The 26,542-nt window shown below is 35.4% G+C and overlaps 1 long non-coding RNA gene across 1 annotated transcript in view; it reads right to left on the bottom strand.

Moving 5' to 3' along the window:
* Positions 1 to 11,338: 11,338 nt before the first annotated feature.
* LOC119086741 overlaps positions 11,339 to 26,542 on the bottom strand; it is a 28,563-nt gene continuing 13,359 nt past the window's right edge. Inside the window, exons 3-4 of the long non-coding RNA XR_005090084.1 lie at positions 15,550 to 15,645; positions 11,339 to 11,444 (exon numbers count right to left, since the gene is read on the bottom strand). This is a non-coding gene — a long non-coding RNA (uncharacterized LOC119086741). The remainder of the gene's footprint in view (positions 11,445 to 15,549; positions 15,646 to 26,542) is intronic.

Genomic DNA, 26,542 nt, shown 5'->3' with positions numbered 1-26,542 from the left:
AGTAAATTATGACAGCTTATGAGGGTTCTAGTGTAGACGCTATATGGTAATGCTTTCTACCTGAGTAAAAGTGGGTAAGTGGGGATCTTTATGCTGAATAGGAATACTTACGTAGATGATAAAGCAAAACTGTGTGGCTAATGGTGGAGCTAAATTTGTTAAGCACTTACTCAGCCTGCACAAATCCCTGGGTTCTATCCCTAGCACTTAAGGAGCTGGGTGTGGTGATGTACATCTGTAAACCTAACAGTCTAGAGGTGAAGAAAGAATCAGATGTTTAAAAATTATCCAGGGTTACAGAGTGAGTTGGAGACGATCCTGGGCTCCGTGACATGCTATCTTCACAACAACAAAAAATAGTAACAAGACTTAAAGCTGAACCAAAGTTAGAAAACTGAATCAAGAGAATGGAAATGCTGACAGAGCATTATTAAGATAACAGGAGACCAACTTGCAAAATGCATGTGTTCAACGTGGACCTCCAGTGCAACAGTGAAGGGTAAAGCAGAGGTCACTCCTGTGAGTTTGCAGGTTTAACCAGAACAAGCAAGCTATAGAAGATATGAATGAAGATTTGCTCCACGGCTGCAGCTTGGCTGGGTCTTTCTAAATGCCCTTTGCTTCTACTGAGTTACCTGGATAGCCACCTGCCACAGCCGTTGCACTAATATATTTTCCTTTCAGGTACTTAGTTGTAGTTCTGAGTGGTTTACTTATAGATAGTAGGATTACCCCCAATTTACGTGACATAAGAAATGTTAATATACAGACATTTCAGACTAGAAACCTTTGTTTCCAGTACAGGCGAGATAGGCCAGTGGATAAAAGGACTTGCTGAACTATTCTGCCACCCTGAGCTCAATCTTGGGGACGAGAAGATGAATGCCTCATCAAAATTGCCCTCTGGTTTCCTTGTGCAAGCTGTGGCATTTGTATTCCTTCACACACACACACACACACACACACACACACACACACACACTAAAGATAAATGGATTTTAAAAACAATTATTTAAAGTGTCAAATGAATGTGTGAAAGAATGGTAAAAAGAACTTTTAACTATTATTTTCCTGCAGGTCTGGAGATGAGGAGTCACTGATCCAGGGAGCTTCAGTATCTGACTTTGTTAAGTCATTTTTGGGTTATAAATGGCCATTCTGTTACTGCACCTTCTACTGCAGAAAGAGAATCAAAGAGCTTTAGGCTCTGTTTGGAAAGACATTAAAATGGGCAGAATTCTCACATCTTAATTACCTCCCAAAGCTACCATCTGCTTCCATGAGCACGTTAGTGGTGAACATTTCACAAGAAAGATGTTAGTAGAGATGCAAACATTAATCCCATAACAGAAGGGTGTCATGCAATTAACAAGCATTTTTAATATATGCAGGTATTTATAAAAAACTTGTAAACTATTTGTCACATAAGTATTTCCATTAATTTAATACCATTCCCAAATACATCATTAAATTTTCTGGTCGTTTTTGAGAAAACTGATGACTACACATTCATGTTTTAAGTTCTGGAGAAAGCCCACTGCATCACTTTTATTCCATTTTTCTACACAGTTTTTAAGGTTTTTTTTTTGTCATAAAATTAAACACTTTGACAAATTCCCTATTCCCTATCCCATGTAAGGGGACATCCACACACACACACACACACACACACACACACACACACACACACACATACACACACACACACACACACACACAAATACACATACACATATGTATCATCTATACTTTTATTGTGGACACTAACATATATCATGTATCTTGCTGCATTTTTATTGTGAATACTGGCAAACCAAAATTGTTTCCCATTACAGAATTTCTTTCATAGCATAATATAATCTTGTAGATAAAGCTTTAAGCAAAAATATGATAGATGCCAGCTCCTTGCTTGGGGAGAATATAACTAGAGAGTCGATTTTATATTTTTTTAATGATCCTTGTCAGAATTACTCAGTACAATCAGGACAAAGAAAGTTAAGAATAATAAATCAATCTGTTAGTGTTACATCATGCAAGTTCGGAGAAGAGCAGAGTTCAAGTTGCTGCTTAAACCTAGTAAATTTGAGTGATGGAAACAAAACTATTGGAAATATTTACTGTTACTGTAAACCTTCCACTTCAGACTTCAGTTTCTAAAACCAAGTTTCATGTGGAGGAGGGCCTCCTGAAGTCCTACCCTTATCTGAGGGAGAATTGACAGTTGATAGCCACTAGATAGAAAAATGTTAATTTTTTGAGGGATCCAGGCATTGAAAGAGGATACCTATACTCCATTACTAGATCCACATATATGCAGGCAACATTAAATGGACCCAGTGAGAAAGACAGACAGACACAGAGAAAGAGAGAACACACATATGAAGTTGGGAGGGAAAAGTGGTGGAGAGCGGCCAGTTTTGTTGGTAGTGCATACCTGTAATCTCAACATTTGGCAGGCAGATATGGGCAGATCTCTGTAATTTTGAAACCAGCCTGGTCTACATTGTGAGTTCTAGCCTGATCTACATAGTAAGCTCCAGACTAGCCAGAGAGATATGGAGAAACACTGTCGTGTGTGTGTGTGTGTGTGTGTGTGTGTGTGTGTGTGTGTGTAAAGAAGCATGCAACAAACTTTGATCAGTCATGGAAGTGAGGTAAAAGTAAATCTGGAATGTGGACCAATTTTTGCCCTGCAGTGGCACCCTGATCAAGACGATTTATGTGAGGCACATTTGCACCTTTGAAAAGTGAAGGGGCCAAACAACTTCAGCCACAGAAGGACTCATTCAAAACGATGGATATGACACTGAGGAGCCTCTGTAAAACCTTTACCAAAATGGACCACAGTGCCACAGCTACTGTGAGCAGAAACTCACCACTCTGACAGCAGAAGCCTAAGTCTGTCTTCCTTAGGCTTCAGCTCATATCACAGAGTGGTGTTGCATGATCTTCCTCTGAATATATCAGTGAGAAAGGAGGATACACAGGGAGCAGACTGTCACAGGAGTCTTTCCTGAAGAGGAGCAGGAGGTTAGAAACATCTGAGGCATGGCAAGAAACTCCAACATAAAAATTCACAAAACATGAATTCAATAAAATTTTGTAAGACTTTCCTGGATGTAAGTCCAGAGCAAGAACTCCTCTATGTGACACATGGCATAACTGTATTAGTCACTTGCTCATGAAAAGAATGGAGAGATAAGTTCTAAAAACCGTACATCTTCATCACAAAAGCAGCTCTTGATACCCAAAACAGCATGTAAAATGGTGTGTTCAGAATAATGAACTTTATTGAGTGAAGTAGACCATATCTTGCTTCAAGCTATTATTTGCTAATTATTGTATAGTGCAAATTTAATAAAATTCTTAGGAAACAGATTATACTTTAAACGTCCCAGATCTCCAAATATTCACTGTGAATATTTTGGGGATTTTTAACTTTTTAAAACAAGTTTGGTTATGGCTGTTCATATGAGATCATTATGTCCATGTTATGGGATTGTAGAAGTTGAGTAATGTTGTGAAATATTACTTTAACTAAGCAAAGATATGTTGCATTTATTTATGTTGCAGAATATTACTTTAACTATGTAAAGGTGTGTTACATCTGTTTCATTATGGAAAAATATGTTGCTGTTTCATCTTGCCTGCCTAAGGCACCTGATTGGTCAAATAAAAAAAAAGATAACTAGTTAATAACTAGGCAGTAGAGGAATAGGCTGGGCTGGCAGGTGGAGAGAATAAGTAGGAGAAGGAATCTAGGCTTGGGGAAGAAGAGAGGAGAGAAAGAGGGGGGAAGAGAGGGAGATGCCCAGGGTCAGCTAGGCAGCCACCAGCCAACCAGACGCAGAGTAAGCAGTCAAAATGGGGCATACAGAATGAAAGGAAGATTAATTTTAAAAAAGGCCCAAGGCAAAACATAGGTGAAGAGAAGCAGGTTAATTTAAGTTATAAGAGCCAGTGGGACAAGCATAAGATGAGGCTTAAAACTTTTCTTAGTCATAAATCTGGATAAAAAACACCACTAATATGAAGGAATGTGGAAGGAAGGAAAAAAAGAGTGTATGCTGATATAAGGAGGATTATACTCAAGATCCACGATATATTTATATATTTTTTTCAGTGATATATATTGATGTACATTTCTATTACACATAGTAAGGCAGCCATAGGTTACATAGCAAATGTTTGTTGTAAAGTATTGGCAGTACCATCTGTTTATTTAATAGCCAATTATGTGGTATCAGCTGTACTTATCCTCTGTTTAATGAATAAACTTCACTGTGTGGTGGTACATGCTCCTTCGGCAACAAAACAACATTTTATTATTAATTTACTTTTTTAAATTCCTACCTCAGTTTCCCCACCCTCCTCTCCCCCACCTCCTCTCTGACCCCCAAAACAAGTTGTTAAAAATTGTGACCCTACTATTAATAGAATTACACCACTTTCCCCCTCCCTTTCCAGCCTCCAGCCCTTCTCAGGTACCTGACTTTCAATTGCTTCTGTGAACTCCTTTCTCAAGTTGAGGCTCTTTTTAAAAAAAATTGTTGTATGCACATATGTGTACATGCTAGCATGTGTCAGTGAGTGAGGTGTGTGTATTTATGCATGTGTGCATGCACAAATGCATAAGTACAACCTGCTGAATCTGCTTGTATGTGTATGAATGGTATCAGGGATGTGATGAGCACTCTGAATTGGACATTGAATAGGGTGCTTATTGTAGTGAGAGACTAATTCTCATAGACAGAGAGCACCACTGATCAGGAATAAAAAGTTCAAAAACAAATCTAAATATGTCTTTTAATGTTGGTTAAATGAACTGTTGTGTGTTTTCTTGTGAAAGATTTTGGACCACATTTACATGAGGTGAATTTAATATTAAGTAAATATTTTGCTATTGATTGTTTACAGTAATTTGAATTGAGACTCATATAGATTAGTATGTTTCATATTGTCATACTGAGTAGCAGGAGTATAACTACAGATGAGAGGAGGAAGAGACATGAAAGCTAAAATTATATTGTATTGCAGAAAGGCAGATTGAAGAAAAACAATAAAAAGTAAAGGAAGAACACACATAATCAAAACCTAAGATGAAACTTGTATTAGGCTCTTGTACTAAATAGGTCCTTGTTAACAAATTCTGGAAATCCTGAGATAGGACATTGAATACTACAATTGCAATTAAAATGACAGCTGATTAATTCAAAACTTCAACACATTTTGGTTTTCCATATTCCATTATTATAATAAATGAAGAAAATATTTTCATATGTACTGGTACAGTTGACTCCTTTGAACATACTTAGAGATCTTAGCTTAAGTTTATACAACTAGAAATAAGGAGTGTCTCACTGAGATGAAGCAATATTACTTTTAAAATAAGATTTCGAGCATGATCACACTACAGTACTGACTTGTGGTCACTTTTAAAGACACACTTACTATTGTGCTTTATTAGTCGTAAGGAACATCAGCATTTTAAAATGTAATTTATAATGTATAAAGTTTTCCACAAAAAGACAGTGTTAATTCCTGTCATGTGTTGTCCACATTTTGCAACAAATAAATCCATTTATTTTGCTTCCAAATATTAAAATGAGATCTAGCATTTCCTAGGGCATTTAGAATTTAAATTGTGAAATTCCTAGTTGTCTTTCTGAATAAATAGTATTATGCTTTATTCACTCAACTTTGTAACATGATTTGACTGCCATTCCACTGAGATTTTTCACATTATTCAAGTCATGTGAACACAAATTCTGTTTCTTCTGTTGGCTAAACAATTTAGCATGTGCTTCACAGTGACTTCATATATTACCTCTCAAATGATTTCAATTTTCTACATAGGACTCTGCCTTTATCCTGCTCTCAGTGGATACCTCATTTTTTTTTTTTTTTTTTTTACTGCTGTTCATAGTTGGACTGGGTGCTGGGTGGATTTCAGCCATGTCCCTGGGAAGTGAGTGAGAGAATGTCAATCTCAGTTTTCCTTCTTTCTTCTCCTTATTATATATAGTAAAGGCATGGACTACATCGACTCCAATGAGACACTTCATGAGGACAGATCAGTCAGTGTAATAAAGACAGAGAAAACCAATGAATTCCGTGCTTCTCAGCATACTACTAACTGTTCTTTCACTACTAGGAAAATCTTGATAGCCTTGCATTCAAAGCATTGAAGGAGTTCTTTTTCCTTCTGAATATATGCTTTTTACTTCTTCTCTGTGGGATGACTCATTCTTAACAGGCTTGAGGACCAGCCTGTCCAAACAAGTAAAAACAATACTTTTTGAGAGCCAACCTTGGTCTGCCTAAGGGCCTTAGCAACAGTAGCTGAAACATGATCTGGTTATGACCTTGACCAATGAGAGGCAGCCATGTCATACCAGCAGATGCATATTCATCAGAACACCCCCTCCCCAGGGTTGGGTGGAGGGTATATAAGGATTACCTCTTCCTGAATAAACTGAGCTTGTTTAAACATTCTCCCAGAGTCTGTACCTACTTGGTCCCTCCTTCAAAAGGAACAACAGCACAGGACCCTGCCACACTTCTCCAAGACCCAAATCCCCAATAACACTGTTTGAGGTCCAACCAACATGTGTTTTCCACATTTTCATTCAGATGAGGTTATTCAATTCCTTAATGAAAGCTTCTCTCTTTAAAATTATGCATAATATCTAATTTATTGTAAATATTGAGTAAATAATAATGAAGAAATAATGACAAGAAAAACATATGAAAATATATGGTTCAGATTGATTATCGAATTATTATCTAAACAATGATAGTTTTATTAAATTAAAGAAATAGGACATTCAGAATGATAGTGAACTACTATTAGGAATGAATACTTTATGTGGAAGTATTGTACAATAGCTTACTTAGATCTAAGTGAGCTCAGAAATAATGTCAGAAAGAAAATTTAAATAACCAACAATGTAGGAAGTTACTTCTCATAATGATTGTCAAGTAGAAAATTCAGACTCGGCAAATGGATTCTTCATTGTATTTTTGATGTATTTTATTTAAGATCACTGCTTTGATCTGGGTGTGTTGGTACATATCTATAATTCCAGCATTCACTGTGTATTCAATCTTGTTATTGTTTCCTTTGCTGTGAAAAAAGCTTTTTAATTTCATTTAATATAGTTAGTAATACCTGGGATTATTTCTTAAGCCACTAGAGTACTTTTCAGCAATTCTTTGCTGTGAACAGACAACTTCAAATGTATAAAATGAAAATGGCAAATCAGTTCTTTAACATTTTGTCTTAACTACTACTGAGTAAATGAACATTTAATAAGAGATGTGTCAGGGATACAACTTTGTATTATAGTATTTATTAACCATACCCAAGACTTTGGCATGTATCCCCAGCACCAAACACTACTAAGATGGAGGTATTATTTTGACTATTATTACATAGCCATCTTAATATTATTTATAACAACATATATTAATAAATTTATTTAAGGTATAATTTGGTATTTTATAGAAAGTTCTAATCTCAGATTCTTTTAAAATAGTAAACACTTGCATACGGCCTATGACCAAAGTTGAGAGTCAATAGTTAGCAGCAGATTTCAATTATCTCTCTATTGAATTATTGCTGAGAAGTTCATCTGTTATCAAAGTACTCAAACAAAGAATAAAACTCAGAACTGAACACATAATATAATTTGAAGTGTAAAAGAACATAATGAGAGATACGGCACCTGCTAAGGCAAATAACAGGCAGTGTCTGAAACAACTGTTTAAGACTTCAGGGCAAGAGAGATAGTTCAGCTAAGAAGAGCATGTACAGCTCTTCTGCAAGTATAGAATATGGTTCCTATCACTCAGCTGAAAAGCTCAAAACCACCTGCAAAAACAGCTCCCGGGCATTTTTCTGTCCTCCATAGGCACCCAGAGCTATGTACACACACAGGGATATAAACACATACACACAGGAAAAAATATTGAAATAAAATTTAAAAATACCGTCTAACATTTGGAAACATAATGGCTAGCAGCTTTATGGAAGCGTGTCTTACAGAGATTGACTTACTGCATTCTTTTATACAGTATTGGTGGCATATTATGGACATCTTGGTTTATGTAGTCAATCTATTTTATAATTCTGAAGCAATAGCAAAGAGTTATACAAAACTGTAACCATGTAAGGGCTACGCACTTACAGACATAAAAAAATTTACTTATTAAAATGTGAAATGTCTTTTTTTCCTGGAGACAATAATTTTCTTTAAGTCAAATCATCACTTGAGCTGAATAGTAATAAATGATTGAAGTATGTTTAGTTTTTATTTTGTCACTTTTTAAAGTTATACATTTTCAAAGTAATTAATAAGCACAGAAGTAGTTTTAATAGAATGTCTAAAAAATATCTTGTAGAGTTATGTCTCTGTTAATGTAAATACCAAACTGACCCAGTAGCATTGCCTATGAATGCAGTTTACATTTTTCACTAGTATCAGATATAGAAAAATATTAGAACTTGTATTCAGTGCTTAATCTTTTCTAATGGACATGAATTCATTATTGTTCTTTGTAAGTTTAATTTGAAAATATTAGGTGACTAATAAGTTTGAATACATTTTACATTTATCAATTACTTTAATCTTTTGTCTAATCTTTAATCTACTATAATAGATTGTAGTCATTGTAGTTTAATTGGATCATGTCTTTGTTTATATCAAACATATAGCATGTATATTGAAGCTTAATTCAGTGGAATTTGCCCATTATAATTATAATTAATAAAATAGCTTGAAACAAACATCTAATTTGAATATAGTTGAAAGACTATAAATATCTACTTGATACTGTTATATGATTGAAATCATTTCAATTTTCACATAATTTATCATATAATTTAAGGGAGCAAAATCAAATTCTGTGAAATTAATTTAAAAATAAATATGCATAGCTTTTTGGGGAGGTATACTAGTTTGACACAGATGGTGATATTCTGTTCAGGGCTGTTTTATTTATTTACTCTGGTTAACTATCTTTGTGGGGAAACAATGACAAAACAGTGATGTGCCATCAGCATCTTAGCCATGTCTAGTGTCAGATTGTCATCAGCAATGAGCATGGCAGTGTTTTCTCTATTTTTGGATGAATTTTACTGATGACTTACAACCATCCTTTCTTTTTCTCTATAAAAATTAAAAATTTAGCCCGGGCGGTGGTGGCGCACGCCTTTAATCCCAGCACTCGGGAGGCAGAGCCAGGCGGATCTCTGTGAGTTCGAGGCCAGCCTGGGCTACCAAGTGAGTCCCAGGAAAGGCGCAAAGCTACACAGAGAAACCCTGTCTCAAAAAACCAAAAAAAAAAAAAAAAAAAAAAAAAAAAAAAAAAAAAAAATTAAAAATTTAACATCAATGTTTTCTAAAAATTGTGCTAACGGTCTATTGTATATGAAAATATGTCTTCAACTTTTAGCTTGTTGTGATAGATGGTACCGTGATCATATAATCTGGTGGCAAATGTTCACTGTGATGAACACTGTGATACTTTCCATTATGCTATTAATACCTTTATTATTTTCAACTCTTCATTACATTTTGTCGTCATTCTCTGCAAAGAACTTCAATAGTTTTCCTTCTGTGTCTTTAGGGCACCTACAGAAGTCATTCTATCACTTCTCTTCCGTGAGCTTTTTCGACAACACTATTATCTTTTATCTCCAACAGGTATAGAGAAATAGAATTTCTTCAAATTTTCCTTAACTTCATTACTTGCAAGAACGTTGGAATTCATTTTGAGTCTTATTATTATTATTTTTTTTACCTTTTTAGAGCTTTATTGGGGGGGGGAGAGAGAAACAGAGATAGAAAAAAACAGAGACAGACACAAAAGGGGGGTCATTTTGAGTCTTTAAACACAGCTTTTACACTACAAACAGAAAAAAGAAGGGCTTTGGAAGATAGCTTGAAGGAAACAAGATGAAATAAAATAGGCTGGAAGAATGGGGGAAGGAGGCACACAACGAAGATAAGTGTGGGTTTGAGAACATTCTGGAAGACGCCCACTGATATATTAACATTCAGTGTTGCTGTGATGACTTACCTTGGTTGTCAACTTGACACACCTAGAAAGAGATAACCTCAGCAGAGAAACTGCAGTGGATTGGTCTGGAAACATACTGGTGGGTCATATTCTTGATTGCTAATTGATGTTAGAGGGGCTAGTTCACTGTGGGTGGTACTAATCCTGAGCTTGGACTTTAGACAAAGGATAACTGAATGTGAGTCTGGAAGAAAGCCAGTAGGTAGTGTTCTTTCAAGGCCTGTGCTTCACTTCCTCCCTTTAAGTTCCTGCTTTGTGTTCTTGCCTTGCCTCCTCTCAATGATGGACTGTCACCTATATGATAAAGTAAATCATTTTCTCCTCAAGTTGATTTTGGTCTCTGTTTTAGCACAGGGTTTAGTTAGAGTTTCTATTTCTGTGATAAAACATCATATCAAAAGTTACTTGGGAAGTAAAGGGTTTATTTTTGGCTTATAACTCTTAGGTTATACTCCATCACTGAGGGAAGTCAGGGCAGGAACCCAAGGCAGGTGCTTCAGAGACAGGAACTAAGGCAGAGTCCTTGGAGGAACACTGCTTATTGACTTGCTCCCTTGCTTACTGACTTCCTCAGCCTGCTTTCTTTTATGATGGGGGACCACCTGCCAAAAGTTGGCACCACCCACAGTGGTTTGGGCCCTTCCACATCAATCATTAATCATGACAACTCACTGCAGATTTGCCTACAGACAATCTGATGGGAAAATTTTCTCAATAGAGGGTCCTCTAACGAACAACTCTTATGTCATCAAGTTGGCAAAAACAATAACAGGACAAACAGTAGCAGAAGGCAGTCATTTTCTTAATACTCTTATTGTGATCCTATCGGAGGGATTCACAGGCAATATAGATTAGAGCTGACTGGATGACAAGTTCTTTTGACTCTTGATTATCCTAAGTAAACAGCTACTGACCTAAATTTCAACCTGCAGAATAAGATCAGGTGGGGTTTTCTGATTTTGGCATCATTTTGACAGTTTTGATTTGCTGATCATTTCTGTGTCTTAGTTTTAGATTACTAATGCTCATCATGCTACATCTTGGAATTTGAAGTTTGATGGAGTTTGTTCTCAGGACCAAATATTCTGACTGGGGAGATGATTCAGAAGTTAAGAGCACTAGCTTTATAAGCATGAAGACCAGATTTCTTCACCAAGCATTCAGGAAATAAATACAACTGTTGTCTCTCGAAAGATTGCAACTCCAGCATTGAAAGGAAGATTGCTGAGGTTGGTGATGTCAGCCTTACCAAAAACATGATGTCCAGGTTCATTGAGAAACCCAACTTCAAAAGGCAGAGAAGGGTACAGGAAGACAGCTGCAGCTTTCTGCCCTCAGCATCCACAGGCAAGTATGCACACCTACAAACACACAATATTTTTTAATTCAAATTTTTAAAAGATTTAGACAAAGTATTTTTATCATCATCTTAAACATGATTGCTATATATAACCATGCTTATAAGTTTTCAATATTAATCAGTATTTAGAAAATGGTAGTAGATATTTCAATGATTAGAGTGTTATAATATGAATTGTATTTAATTATTTATTATTAAATGATTTATAAACTATGAGCAATGATTCAAGTACTAGAGATAACTTTTAGAACCATATTTTTTCTATTTGTAGCTCATTGGATATAAAATAATTGTTTATAAATAAATATTTGACCCAGACATGGTAAAATAGTAAGAATATTCAAATCAGTACATTCAGAATAAAATTGAATACTAATAAAATATGTATAAAATATCTCCAAGAACACATGCATATTTTGATAAAGATACTCATGTCAAAGTATTTTCAGTCTGATTTGAATTAAACTTGGAGAAATCATTTCAACTGTATAAGATTGTATGATCTCTTAGCCTGCAAGCTAATTAGGAAACTAAATATGTACTTCTAGAAGTTGTAGAAATTATGTTTGGTTCTACAATGGTCAGACCTTAACTAATGTGACATCATTTTTGTTTGTTTAATATTCTTTACATATATTTCAAAAAGACTTTTGAAACACTCAATTTTTTGAACATGGGTATATTTTATTTACCTAGCCAAATAAGTATTTGCAAATATAATCAAGATCTAACAGTAGTTTCTAATAATTAAATTCTTTTAAGAGCAAGGATAAGCTCATATATTGTCCAGATAAAATCAACCTTAGACAAAAGCTGAAACTGTTACATGTCTAAGAACTAAATTTTGGAAAGAGATATAAAGTTGAAATATTAAAGAATCAATCTCTCTCTCTCTCTCTCTCTCTCTCTCTATATATATATATATATATATATATATATATATATATATTTCAAGTTAAATAAGCAATTAAGATGAAAGATGCACTAAAATATCTTATGAAGTGTTCAGCACAACATACTGACTTAACTGTGATTTGACACATAAAATATTCATATACAGATATTCTGCTTTCTGTGTTCAGTTTGAGTATCTTCTACAAGAAAAAGATTCATATGGAGTAATATTGACTCATCAACAAATATCAATAACTTTTAGTGTTCTTGAAACCACATTTGTTTGCTCAAAACAATGAAGATAGCATTTAAATCAATTTAGAATTCCTGAAAATTTGCATATATCCACATACCCATATACTTATATAAAAATACATATTTCCATATGCAGCATGAATCCTCAAAGGGTCTTAAAATAAAAACAAATCCAGAAGCCAGATAATGGGGTAAACATGAAAGATCAGAGAAGAAGAACAAGCCCTATTAGCTACCTCCCCTTGCCAATCCTCAGATGATCCTGTTTCCTCAAACTGGAAGCCTCTGTGTCCTCATCCAAATAGATTTCAGCTGAACTGCTGCTCTAAAGCCTAAAAGCATAACCAGTCTCTCTCTAGTTCTTGGTTATCACGTCTTATATACCTTTCTGCTTTCTGCCATCACTTCCCGGGATTAAAGGCTCTTGTTACCATGACTAGCTGTTTCCAGTGTGGCTTTGAACGCACAGAGATCCAAATGGATCTCTGCCTTCAGAATGCTAGGATTAAAGTGTGTGTGCCACCATTTTCTGGCCTCTATATCTAGTGGCTGTTCTGTTATCTGACCCCAGATAATTTTATTAGGGTGCTCAATATTTTGGGGAATACAATATCACCACATCACATACATACATATGTAAGAATAAGAATGGACATAAATTTATATTTTAAAGTTTTATTTGTGTTTGTTATTGATATATTAGTATGTTTGTGGATAGTATGACCTAAATTTTAGAGGTAGTTAAGAAAAAATTATTGTAAGAATTCTTTTATACTAAAGATATTGATACATTTCTATAAAATATTTTGACAATTAATTTGCCAAAATATATTTAATATGCTAATGCAAATGATATTTTACATAAATGAGGACACAATAAAAATTTACAACACTTTTCTCTAACTTTTGAATTAATGCTACTGCCTGCAATGCAAAAATATATCTTCAGATGGCTAGAGAGTTATGAGCACATACTGTCTTTCAGAAGAATCAGATTCTATTCCCAGTATCCATGTTAGGTGGCTCACAACCACCTGTAACTCCAATCCTCAGGAACTGACATCTCTGGTCTCCATGGGCATCTGCACTCATGTATACATACACGCCCACACATACATACACAACATTTACAAACTAAAACATAAGTCTTTAAAACACGTGTTCATATTACTTTGGTTTGCCACTGGCACTGCCTTGCATCTGAAAAGCTTATTTTATAATCAACACAGTTAAAAAGAATTAAGTCTCTTCAAATAATACTTCACTTGGATCAAGGACTTTAGAATTATTGATCAAAAACATAACTTGTTGAATATTTGATATTTTAAATCATCTTTCATCTTACTAGTATGGCCTGGTTGAGGAGATAAAAAGAAATTCTGAAGTTTGACATGTGCTTGTGGATCATCCATCAATCAGTTTCTTTATTAGCTAATGTGTTAAGTCACCAACATGAGGTAGACATAGAAACTCTGTTCCAACCACTATATTTCAGCAGACTTGGCATCATTATAAGAATTGTGAACAAATGAAGAACGTGCAGACTTGAGGCTAAATAAGCCCTATGTCTTCTTATGTGTTTTATTAATCTATAATTCAATAAATATTGCTGATTACATTCAAGGCTCCCATTCATTATGAATGGAAAATCTTTCTGTGTGGAGAGTTGTGGGATTACATGGATATGAACTTCCTCAAGCAAAGATAAACATTCACTGTCATAAGAGCATTAGAGGAGGCTTCATAGCTTGCATATTAAGTTGCAGGATTGCAGGATAGCAGCAATGCTTTTTTGCTTCCTCCTTTTTGTTTTCATTATCCTGTGCTTACACATCAAATGCCTATCAGAGGTGTTTGAAGGGCTGTACTTCAGAGAGAACTGGATCAATAGTTGGTTCATGAATATTGTTAATAGTTCAGGATTTACATTTTTGTTTATGTCAATCTTTTTCCAATGAATATAATTACATTGAGTTTTACAGCAAGCTTTTATAACACTTATTTGTAAAGAAAATATGTCTTTGCATGTGGTTATGTTTGGCAACCATCAGTTTCATGTCATTTTGATAACTAGTGATACAACATATACTTGGCACACAGAAGCACTGTTTTAATGACAGTATACTTACCTATAGGTATGAGCCTAAGATTTGCTGATATGACGGTGTTTTGTTTTGTTAGGTTCCAGTGGATATTAAGAGAGCAATGAATTGCATTTGTGCAGTATACTTGAGTGCTCAAAGACCTTTTATGAGTAATCATTAATTCCATGTTCACAACCATATTGTAGGTAGGAACACAATTATTAGTATTTCACTGATGTAAAACCAAAACGAATGCCAAAAACAAAAGCTGTGTATCTGAGTTCTCAAAGATCTTTTATGAGCAATCATTTAATTCATTGTTCTCAACCCTGTTGTAGATGGGAACTCATAACATTTCTCTGATAAAAAAACAAAAACATAAAGTCAAAAATAAAAAGCACACAAGGAAATCCATGTTGAGCTGCTTATCAGAATTTCAGGTCACATAGAAATTTTAAACTTCGTAAGTTTCTCATTGAAATTATCTAAATGACTGTCACTGCTCAGGGCGAGAATGGCAGGGTGCAAGTTTGAAGCCAGCAATTGTTATGTAGTATGATGCAAGTTCAAAATAAAATAAAATAATTTTCTCTCAATTTGTATAGTGTCTGTCCTCTGATTATTTTCATTTTTAATTTGAAAGGTATGAATCTTCTCAAATGTAAATTGTATCTCTGTGTGAAATAATATGTGTGTCCACATGAAAATATAGATAAATACCACAGGTTACAGAGAATCCGGAAAGTAAAACTAGAAAAATGGTTGAGACACATAGGTTGCATTCTTAAGGATTGAGATCACAGGATATATTCCAAAGTACTGAGATACACAGGTTATTGTCCCAGCAACTAACACATTATTTTTCTTACTTACATTCTCCAAGCTTCATCTGTACCATGAACTACTTCCATTTTGTAAGGCTGATATGATACATTGTCTAGCTTTCTGTGTCTCCATTCCTATTCAGACCTGTATTGAGAACATATGAATATATGTTCATAAGCCATTTCTCTCTCTGACTAAATTGGGCATATTATTTAATAAAAATATTTTAATAAGGTTTAAATAAAATGCTTACATCACAATTTAATTTTAGAATACACATGCTATTCTATTCATGCTTACAGTGACTATGTTTATTGGGGTTCTTAAGTCATCATCCTTTGGGGTAGGGAAATAGTTTAGTGGTAAAACCAAATATCCCAAATGAAGCTTGATCCTTTGAAACACACACCCCTCCCCAATGAATTACTATTAATAAATTAATGCCTGTAACCTCAATATTGCAATGCTTATTTTAGGTTTCAATCTATCTTGAATATAATTAACTTGTCCAAATGAAAGCCTAACTAAATGTCATTGGTAGACACATTTCTTCATTTCAAATAGACTCAATAATAAACCCTCAACTCATGAAGTAATCCTTTAGAATTGCTAAGCTAATAGACTCTCTATTACTATTTATTTAAGAATTTAAATAATTGGATTGTATTTTTAGCTCATGTGGTACTTTAATTTTTAATCAAAATAAAGAAAAAAAAATTTAGTAGAAATGTATCTCCTGCTGCCTTCCCCAAAATATTTCGGAGAAACATTGTTCCCATTGAGGTCAAATAATTTTGGAAAACGTTGACTCTCATCAGGAATGCACCTGCCATCATATTTTTGTCCTCCAGCTGCAAGAATGGAGATGGAGAAGTAATAAAGTTCCCATTTACAGAAACGGGAGCAGCATGACCCACAGTGCGCTAGTCAAGAACACTGAGAGTAATAAAATACCTAAATACAGTGAAAATAATTATCTTAAAATATTATGATTTCAAGAAGTTTTCTGTTTCTTATCACTCATTTCCATTTAGTTTACTTATCCTTTACACTGCATCAACGCTGACAGAATTTTAAGAAGAGCTTTATTTCTCTATCCTGAAGTTTGGTGCATGTTGCTGCAGTAGCAAGATTAGTGTGACTTGTACACTGTGAATGAAGGAAGAACAGTGTGAGGTCAGAGATTTAGCAAGATGCCAGAACTTGTAAGGTCTTGTGAAAGTTATTAAGGTGTGTGATGTTGGATGCTAGAGAAGGTCATGGAGAGGTTTGTAACAAAACAATGACTTAGCTTCTCTGTTTGAACAGATTTCTGTGGGTGCTGTTAAGTAGATGCCAGAGAATCCACTTAACTGCATACTTTGTTGAGTTTCCCATGGCCTACACATATATTTGGGAAACTGGATTGATTTGTTCTCTGTACCCCACTTTGTTTTTTTTTTTTTTTCAGGTTAAATGAGGATATGATTGTAAACTACCTCACAACATTGACTGAAAAGAACAAATGCTAAGTACAATTATGCAGTGGTTAACTATAATCCATCATTTTTCATTTGTATAAATATAGAAGGATTCTATTTAATTTTTAAAGTACACTTTTATAGCTGCCAAATTCTACTAGAATCCTGGAGCTATCCAACAATCAAATGCTCCTATTATTCTTAATCCTAGGCACTTTTTTTGTTTTCTCTTTAAAAATGTTTGCCTTTTCCTTTTTTCTAAACCCCCAACATGTTTCTTAGGGAGCATGGTATTCTAATAATTGTCAACCCTTGTTAAACACTTACTTTGCTCAGAACTGTTGAAGTACATTTTGTTACTCTTTTTAACAACTCTTTAAATTGGTTTCTATTTTTTTTATTACCACTAAATTAATGAGGACATTGGCACACTGAAAAGAATACGTAAATTTCTCGATTTTATATAGTCAGTAAGAAGAATGCAGGGGATTTGATTCGGCCTAAGAATGTAGGAGCCTCACTCGGTTATCATTCACTTCTCAATTCATAGGTGAAAATCTATGAGCATCATCATCTTCAGCAGAGTTCCATCTGCCAGCAAAGTCCAACCTCACCGGAAATTTCCTTGGCCCTTGATTCCTGCATTATTCATCCTTTGTGTCTTTAGCTCTCAAGCTCCACTGGCTCATCCCATGAATATTCAATCATGTTCTTATCCTTAGCATATCTGAATATCTCTCCCAATAGCAATCTTCTCAGTTTTATTCTAACATATTTATTAGCACATAATGCCTGTTTCTTAAACTAGTGAATTTTTCTTCAAAATGAATGCTCAGTTTCATATCCAGGAGTAAACACATTCATATTGTGTTTCACATGACAGATGAATTCCAAGTTCTTTCCATGCCAACCCTTATCCTATTCATCTTTTTATTGGGCCCTAATTTTCCAATTTTCTGTACATTTCCTTATAGAAAGAAGTATAGAAGAAGTAGATTCTTGAAAATGGGTTGTACAGTGCTCATGATAATTCACATGTACCCACTTAACTGCTATTATCATGGCTGCTGGTACACATATTTTAAACATCCTGGCATCAGTTTCCCATCCCTCCTCTCTTTCCAGTCTCTCCCTGCCACCCTCCTCTTTTTCTACACCTCAAATCCACTCCTCCATTTCTATTCCGGAAAGGTTAAACCTCCTATGGATATCAACAAAACATGGAATATCAAGTTTCAATAAGACTAAGCACCTTCCCATGTTTTAAGGCTGGGCAAGGGGACCCAGTGTAGGAATAGGGTCCCAAAAGCCAGCAGAGGAGTCAGAAACAGCCCCTGCTCCCACTGTTAGGAGTCCCACAAGAAGACCAAGCTACACAACTGTAGCATATATGCAGAGTGCTTAGGTTAGTCCCATGCAGGCTCCATTGCTGTGGATATCACTCTATATAAATAAAACACTGATGGCCAGTGACCAGGCAGGAAGTATAGGTGGGACAAGGAGAGAGGAGAATTGGGGAAACAGGAAGAAGGAGGGAGAGACACTGCAGCCACCGCCAGGACAAGCAGCATGTAAAGATACCGGTAAGCCACCAGCCACGTGGCAAGGTATAGATTTATAAAAATGGGTTAATTTAAGATAAAAGAACAGTTAACAAGAGGTCTGCCACGGCCATACAGTTTGTAAGCAATACAAGTCTCTGTGTTTAGTTGGTTGGGTCTGAGCAGCTGTGGGACTGGTGGGTGACAAAGATTTGTCCTGACTGAGGGCAAGGCAGGAAAACTCTAGCAACAAATGGCGCCCAACGGCTCGAGTTTCCACCTTAAACCTGAGAATATTTAATAACCAATTCTAAGCAGAGCCAAAACCAGGTTCCTGCTTCATGTCTCATACTGGCAGCTAGATGCTTCAAAATGCGGGTTTGAACACTGGCAGGTTCCTGGAGTGTGCGTTTGACCAGCAGTATGGCGGAAATGAGGCGTCTGCCAGCGGCACATTATGCTGTGTGGTAGATTTAGTCTTTACTAGTATTAAAAAAAAAAAGAAAGAAAGAAAAAAAGATTTCTGGGCTACACGCTGCCTTGATAGAAGCTTAGACCCACTATTTCTGAGAGTTGATGGCTCCCAGAGCTGGCGGAAAATGTACCACCGCCATGTTGGGAAGCTAAAGTGGGCAGAGCCAGCAGCCACAGCGCCGTTTCAGTCTTAGAATGGTGCAGTTTAAAGCAATAGACTCAAGGTAAAATATAAAAAATAAGCCACGTAAAGATGGCTACCACATAGAGAATCTGGATTATGTTCTCTTTGATATTCGTAACTGAAGAAAAACATTTGATTACAAAAGCTGTTGAGTTATGCCAAAATGTATATTTTAAAGGTACCTTGACTTCAAAATTTGGCTATAAGGATATGTTACTTTGGAAAAGAGGTTCTGCTTTTGTTTCCACAGAAAGTCAAAGACTGTGGATTTGTTCCAGACTAAGATACATCAGGTTTCACTAGCCAAGACCCCCTAAAAGGTCTCTGATGACACCATGGCCCAGATGATCCAACATCCAGAGCGGTTTCAAGGCAACTGGTTCACACAATACAGCCTCACGGACTACCCCATAGGCCTAAAATTTTCTTTGCGTCCCCATAAGATACAGCGCGCCCCTCCAGCAGGAAGTAGTAAGAGATGCTACGCCCAAATTCCCAAATATACCAAGCTGGCTTTAGAGGTGGAATTGGCTCACTCCCCATCTAAACCCAGACATATTGCTTTAAAAAAAAATGGTTAAGAGATTCTTGTGTCCCAAATCAGAAAAGCCCTCTGGTGTGGGACAGAGAAAAACCAATATTTTTATTTAAAACAGGTTGATTATAAATGTGATCTCTTTCTAAAAAAGAAAAGGGGATATGATATAGATATATAGGAGGATATAGAGATGATAAGATAAAAAGGTAGATTAATGAACCTACTTTTAAAGAACAACTTGTTTAAAATGTTTTACATTGGTATAGATTTTAGTTTATTGATGCAAACTTGAAGTTAATTTTGTTATACTATATATATATATATATATATTTCTATTCTTGTTTGTGGTATTATGTTTATGTAACTCATTTAAAATTGTAATGGATAATTAAAAATAGATTAATAATTAGTCATCTATGATAATCATATTTGTAACCATGTTAGTTAAGTCTTCTAGGTATACATAGATATATTTCAGCTAGATAGGTAATCTTCAAACACTTCATAGACCTAGAGAATATGGCATTTAAATAACTTAGAATTCTGTTGACGTGAGACACAATTGCTCCTGGCTACACCAATTGATCCCGAGAGAATGTTGGGCTTCTAAGACATTTCCATTTGGAAGTTTGTCTTTTTGGCACAAAATGGCCTACTGGGCAAAGAACTGCCCATGCCTTGATGGCTGACAGTACAAATGCAATGCTGTCCTTTCTGGACAAGTGGGACACAAGGAAAGCGACCACTGTACTCTGCCAAGACAGGGTAAGATGGTCTTTCAGAAATCCTGCTTCTCAAAATGGTCTGTCAGATCTCTAGGCCTGTAGCCAATTTGAACACACCAACAATGCTGAGAAACATTAGGTGACTGTCCAGGCTGCCAGCTGTCTTGGTCTACTCTTGCAAGATTCCCGAAAGTTGCTTGCATCCATCTACCATTTCTCAGGTACCATTATGTTCCTTCTGAGGTCTTTGATGTGGTTAAAGACTAAATAGTTGTAATTTCCTCAGTTATGATAAAAGATAAGGTAGATATAAAACCTTAAACTCACAAATATAAGATAGATAGAACATCTTCTTTAATATTGTAGCTGCAATTCTTGCTCGATAATTGTTTTGTTATATGTAATTTTACCATGTTAAAGTTAAAACCTTCCTTTTTTTAAAAAAAAAAGAAAAGGGAAGTGCTGTGGATATCACTCTATATAAATAAAACACTGATGGCCAGTGACCAGGCAGGAAGTATAGGTGGGACAAGGAGAGAGGAGAATTGGGGAAACAGGAAGAAGGAGGGAGAGACACTGCAGCCACCGCCAGGACAAGCAGCATGTAAAGATACCGGTAAGCCACCAGCCACGTGGCAAGGTATAGATTTATAAAAATGGGTTAATTTAAGATAAAAGAACAGTTAACAAGAAGCCTGCCACGGCCATACAGTTTGTAAGCAATACAAGTCTCTGTGTTTAGTTGGTTGGGTCTGAGCGGCTGTGGGACTGGCGGGTGACAAAGATTTGTCCTGACTGTGGGCAAGGCAGGAAAACTCTAGCAACACTCCATGACTGTCATTTCAGTTTCTCTGAGCCCCAGTGAGCCAAGATTAGTTGATTCTATGGGTTTTCTTGTGCTGTCCTTGACTCCTTTGGTTCCCATAATCCTTTATCCCTCTCTTCTTCAGGATTCTCTCAGCATCACCTAATGTTTGCCTGTGGGTCAGCATCCGTTTCCATCAGTTGCTGGATGAAGCCTCTCTGATAACAAGTGGGCTAGGCACCAATCTCTAAGTAGAGCAGAATATCATTAGTGTCATTACATTGACTTTTTTTCTTCAGTCATGTTTGGTTCTATCCTAGGTCTCTGGTTCACCCAGCCTGTGGGTCCTGGTGTTCCAGGCATGGTCAATGGTGGCCTTCCTCTTCTGGCATGGGTTTTAAGCTAGACCAGTCATTGATTGGCCACTCCCCTAATCTCTAGTCCACACTAACCCCAGTACATCCCATAGGCAGAACAGACTACATTTAAGGTTATATAGCTGAGTAGATTTCTCAATTCCTCTACTTGAAGTCTTGCCTGGTCATAGGAGATGATCAGTTCAGTCTACATATCCACTACTGCTAGGAGTCTTAGCTGGGTCATCCTTGTGGATTCCTTGTAGATTTCCTTGCATCAGATTTCTACCTGACCCCAAAATGCTTCCCTTTTCCAGTAGTCTCTTTCAGTAGCCTCCCTCTCCCTCACCTTCCAATCTGATCCCTCATGTTCCCATCCCCACCAGCCACTCACAAAAAGTTATTCCAGGGCAGTGGTGGTGTACGCCTTTAATCCCAGCACTTGGAAGGCAGAGGCAGGCGGATCTTTGTGAGTTTGAGGCCAGCCTGGTCTACAGAGTGAGATCCAGGAAAGGCACAAAGCTACACAGAAAAACCCTGTCTCGAAAAATTAAAAAAAAAAAAACTTTCCACAAAAAGTGGGGGAGGTTGGGGATTTAGCTCAGTGGTAGAGTGCTTGCCTAGCAAGTGCAAAGCCCTGGGTTTGATACTCAGCTCCACAAAAAAAAAAGTTATTCTCTTTCCCTTTCCCAGTGAGATCTGGGTATCTTCCCTGGGTACTCCTTATTACCTAGTCTCTCTAGATCTGTGGATTGTAGCATAGCTATCCTTTATTTTACAGATAATTTCTACTTATGGGTGAGTACATGCCATGTTTTTCTTTTGGGGTGTAGGTTACCTCACTCAGGATTTTTTTCCTAGTTCTATCCACTGGCCTGCGAATTTCATGATGTCATTTTTTTTGACAGTTGAGCAATATTCCATTGTGTATACATACCACATTTTCTTTATCCATTTCTCATTTGAGGGACATCTAGGTTGTTTCCAAGTTCTGGCTATTACAAGTAAACCAATATGGTGGTTTCTCAGAAACTGGGAATCAATTTACCACAAGACCCAGCTATACCACTCTTGGGCATATTCTCAAAGGATTCTCAATCATACCACAAGGACACTTCCTCAGTTGTGTTCATAGCAGCTCTATTTGTAATAGCCAGGTCCTGGAAACAACCTTGACGGTATACATTTTTATATATAGTAATGCAAATCCATTCACATGTATCCAGCTTTTTAAACTGTTTTTTTTTTGTCAGCTTAGTCATTAGTTTTTACCCACATCAGTTAAAGGATTAAGTTAACATTTCTCAACAAAAAACATTCAGACTTTGATTTTTGAGCACATTTCATTGAAATTGCAATAGTTTAGGAGCACTTAAAAAATCTGACATTATTATTTTGTATACAGTACGGTACATATTCCTAAAGAGTTTTATGTAGTTTATGCTCTCTATAAGTGTTAATTCCATTTTCTGTTAATGGCTTTCCTACTTAGTTGTGATTTTCATGATTTTAGCAAGATTTTAAAATTATTGTGTTCATACTTTCTATTTTTATACAGACCACAAATATTCAGTTCACTGTAGAATTGAAGAAAGAATTTGTAGACATGCTAAAGCATATCTACCTGGAGTATACGTAACAAATTTATAGAAAGTATTTTCAATGTGTTCAATAGTGATTGGCTAGTGGAATCTGTAATTGCTAATGCTCAGTTATCTACTATCTCATCTTCCCCATCCATTTGGTCTTGATAGAAAGACTTTTGGAGATATTTCATTAACTTGTTCTTTATTAGACTTCATTCTCCAGTGTCACTCATGATTCTTAGTTACTATTCATGTTCTTTTTTTTTTTTTTTTTTTTTACTTAGCCTCTACATACTAAAATATCTCAGTTCTTGCTTTTTTGTCTTTAACTTTGGTCTTTTCCAAGAAATATTTCTTATCATTGTGCTTACATTGATATCTGCAGTCTCATAATTTAAATCATCTAACTTTAGTATCAATATCTCTTGTGAGCTTCTAAATAATGTTTCTTGGTACTTCTAGAATTTATCAGCTTAAAAGTATCAGTGCATTCTATGCATCCCATCCTGAATGCATTATCATACCATCACCACAAATCAATCTTCCTATGTTATTCTCCTTTTCATCATCTTAGCTAATTCTATATGTTACTGTATATTATAGACTATTTTCCATCTCCTAATATAACAGGGTTTGTCCAGAAACAACTGTAATTTGTCTCTTATGTGTCAACTTGATGACACCATGGAAAACCTAGACTTTTTTATTTTTTCAAACACCATTCTATATTTTTCCATGATGGTTTCTGGTGGTAACATCAACATTTACCATCACTAAAAGATTGATCTTCTCCCAAAAAGAAATAACTCATCCTGCCTAAGAGGTTTCATATATGGAGACTAGATTTTTGGCCTTTTTGCACTTGAACTAAAAGACCTCTCCACTTTTTGATATTGGTCTATCCCTGATGAAGACACACCATCAGATCTATTATTTATTTCTTTTCTTTTTTTTTTTTTTTTTTTTTTTTTCCGAGATGGAGTTTCTCTGTGTAGCTTTGCGCCTTTCATGGATCTTGCTCTGTAGACCAGGCTGGCCTTGAACTCACAGAGATCCGCCTGCCTCTGCCTTCTGTGCCACCACCACCTGGCTAAAGTAATAACAAACAGAAAACCAATTCTTTTGTTTTTGGTAATTTTTGACATGTATTTTTTATATTGGTAACTATATCATCCCTAAAATGTCTTAGCATATACTCATCCAGGGCAGTGGTTCTCAAATTTCCTAATAGTGTGACCATTTAATACAGTTCTTCATGTTGTGGTAACCCTCAATTGTAAAATTATTTTAATTGCTACTTCATAACTGTAAATTTGCAGGTGTTATGAATTGTAATGTAAGTATTTTTTTTGAAATAATAGTTTGCCAAAGGGCTTTCGATGCACAGGTTAAGAACCACTACTCCAGGGTTGTACTGGAACCAGTCCAGACTTTGATCTGGTTACCTATGATCCCGTGTTCCTATCTGTGACAGTGCAGGCTTCAGTTGCTTAGCTAGAGTTATTTTCCTTTCTGCATTTTAACTGTGATGTCCTTTGCCTGTACAGCTTGACAAAACAAATGACAAATGTGATACTACACCACTTTTTGAACTAATGCATCAGAGACTGTGGCTGCAAGACTGCATGTTTTGATCTAATCTTGAAGAAAGGCTAAGGCAGAACATGAAGAATTAGACCTAATTAACTCACCAGACCATGGCAGAAGAAAGCAAGTCCTGTAACATGTACCACAATACCAACATCAAATCATTTAGGAAATAATAACAGTATTACAACTTTTGGTCATAAAGATTTTATGGCATATGAAGACCTTAAATACAGACTCTGATATATCATAAGTTATAGTATTAAATTTTACCTCAGAATTTTTATATTAAATTACTTTTAGAAAGTTACCATATTTTCCTTGGGCATCTTATTATAAATAATGATTAGATGAAAAATTGAGTTTATTTTTTCACAAAACAAGTCTCTGAAGTCTTTAAATATATATGTAAAAGTTCTTATGAATGTGCCATGACATCAACAACAAAGATAATTTTAAGATTTGTTCATATTTATTTCATATGTTTGTTTGAATGTCTGCATCTATGTATGTGCATTGTTTACATGCCTTGTATCCTCGAAAACAAGAATAAGACATCAAATCCCCTAGAACTGGAGCCACAGGAAATTGTAAGGCATTTGTTATGGGTGTTGTTATGAAATCCCAGGTCCTCTGCAAGTATAACAGGTGCTCTTAATCACAAAGCTATTTCTCTAACCCCAGAAATATTTTTAAACAGTAATATCTTACATATACAGAGTATATAACAAATGCCTAGTATAGTCCAAAGTGCTCTAAAATATGCTGATTCATTTAACAGCACATAGTCACTTCAAGAAAAGTAACATTTTAGGTTTAGAAAATTTATGTTATCAAAGAAGATCTACTGCAATGGGTTAATTAAAACTTTGAAAACCAACGTGCTATGAACAACATTGATGAAGCAAAATGTTCCTATATTAATTGATTCTGATCATGAGTCTTAATCAGACAGCTTTAACCTATTTTAGCTATTCTTTCCATCTGAATCCGAAGATTCAGACACTTGTTTATCTCAACCACCCAATCTGTCACACAACTCACAGAGACATGCTAAGTTTGTTTGCCAATACTGAGAAGCATGTATAAAATAATGAAGGAATATATTGTATTCTTATTTTATTGTTTGTGTGACCCAGAAATATTTTCTACCCACTAAATCCCATGTTCTTAATGAATTATCTGGATATAAGTACTGAAAGTACATTAATTTGGGGTTTTATTTATCTAGACCTTTTAAAATTTTAACTAATGCATATCTTACTTTTTGCATGTTTCAGGAAGCCATTATGAATTTCAGAATTCATAGTGCTGACATTAACATAGATCTTTAGTAGTTAACTCATGTGTTCAGCAACTGAGAAAATATTCACAGTACCAATGTAATGATATGGCTAATGCAAATGTGACCATACAAAGGTAGTCCTTTATCTCTTGTATTCACTTACTATAACCTACAATCCTATTCTCTCTAGGGAATTTCATTTCAGTAAGTTTATCTCTCCTGACCTTTGTTGGTATTCTTTATTCATTTCTCAGAGACCAGAAGGTATAATGAACCTACACATTAGAAAGAACTAAATAATTAAATATACATTTGATCTCGGTTAAAAGGCATATAAATGACTAAATAATTAAATTTTAGTAAGGTTATCAATATTCCAATATTACAAAATATAGATTGCTTGCATATATTTTAATATTAATAGGGTCAAATAAGTCATAATTATATTCTTATAGGTTAGTTAGCATATTTTATATTTAAGGGCATTATAGGAAAATACA

Source organism: Peromyscus leucopus, chromosome 16_21, assembly GCF_004664715.2.
Source record: "Peromyscus leucopus breed LL Stock chromosome 16_21, UCI_PerLeu_2.1, whole genome shotgun sequence".
NCBI lineage: Eukaryota > Metazoa > Chordata > Mammalia > Rodentia > Cricetidae > Peromyscus > Peromyscus leucopus.
This window is presented reverse-complemented; position numbering and strand designations above follow the sequence as displayed.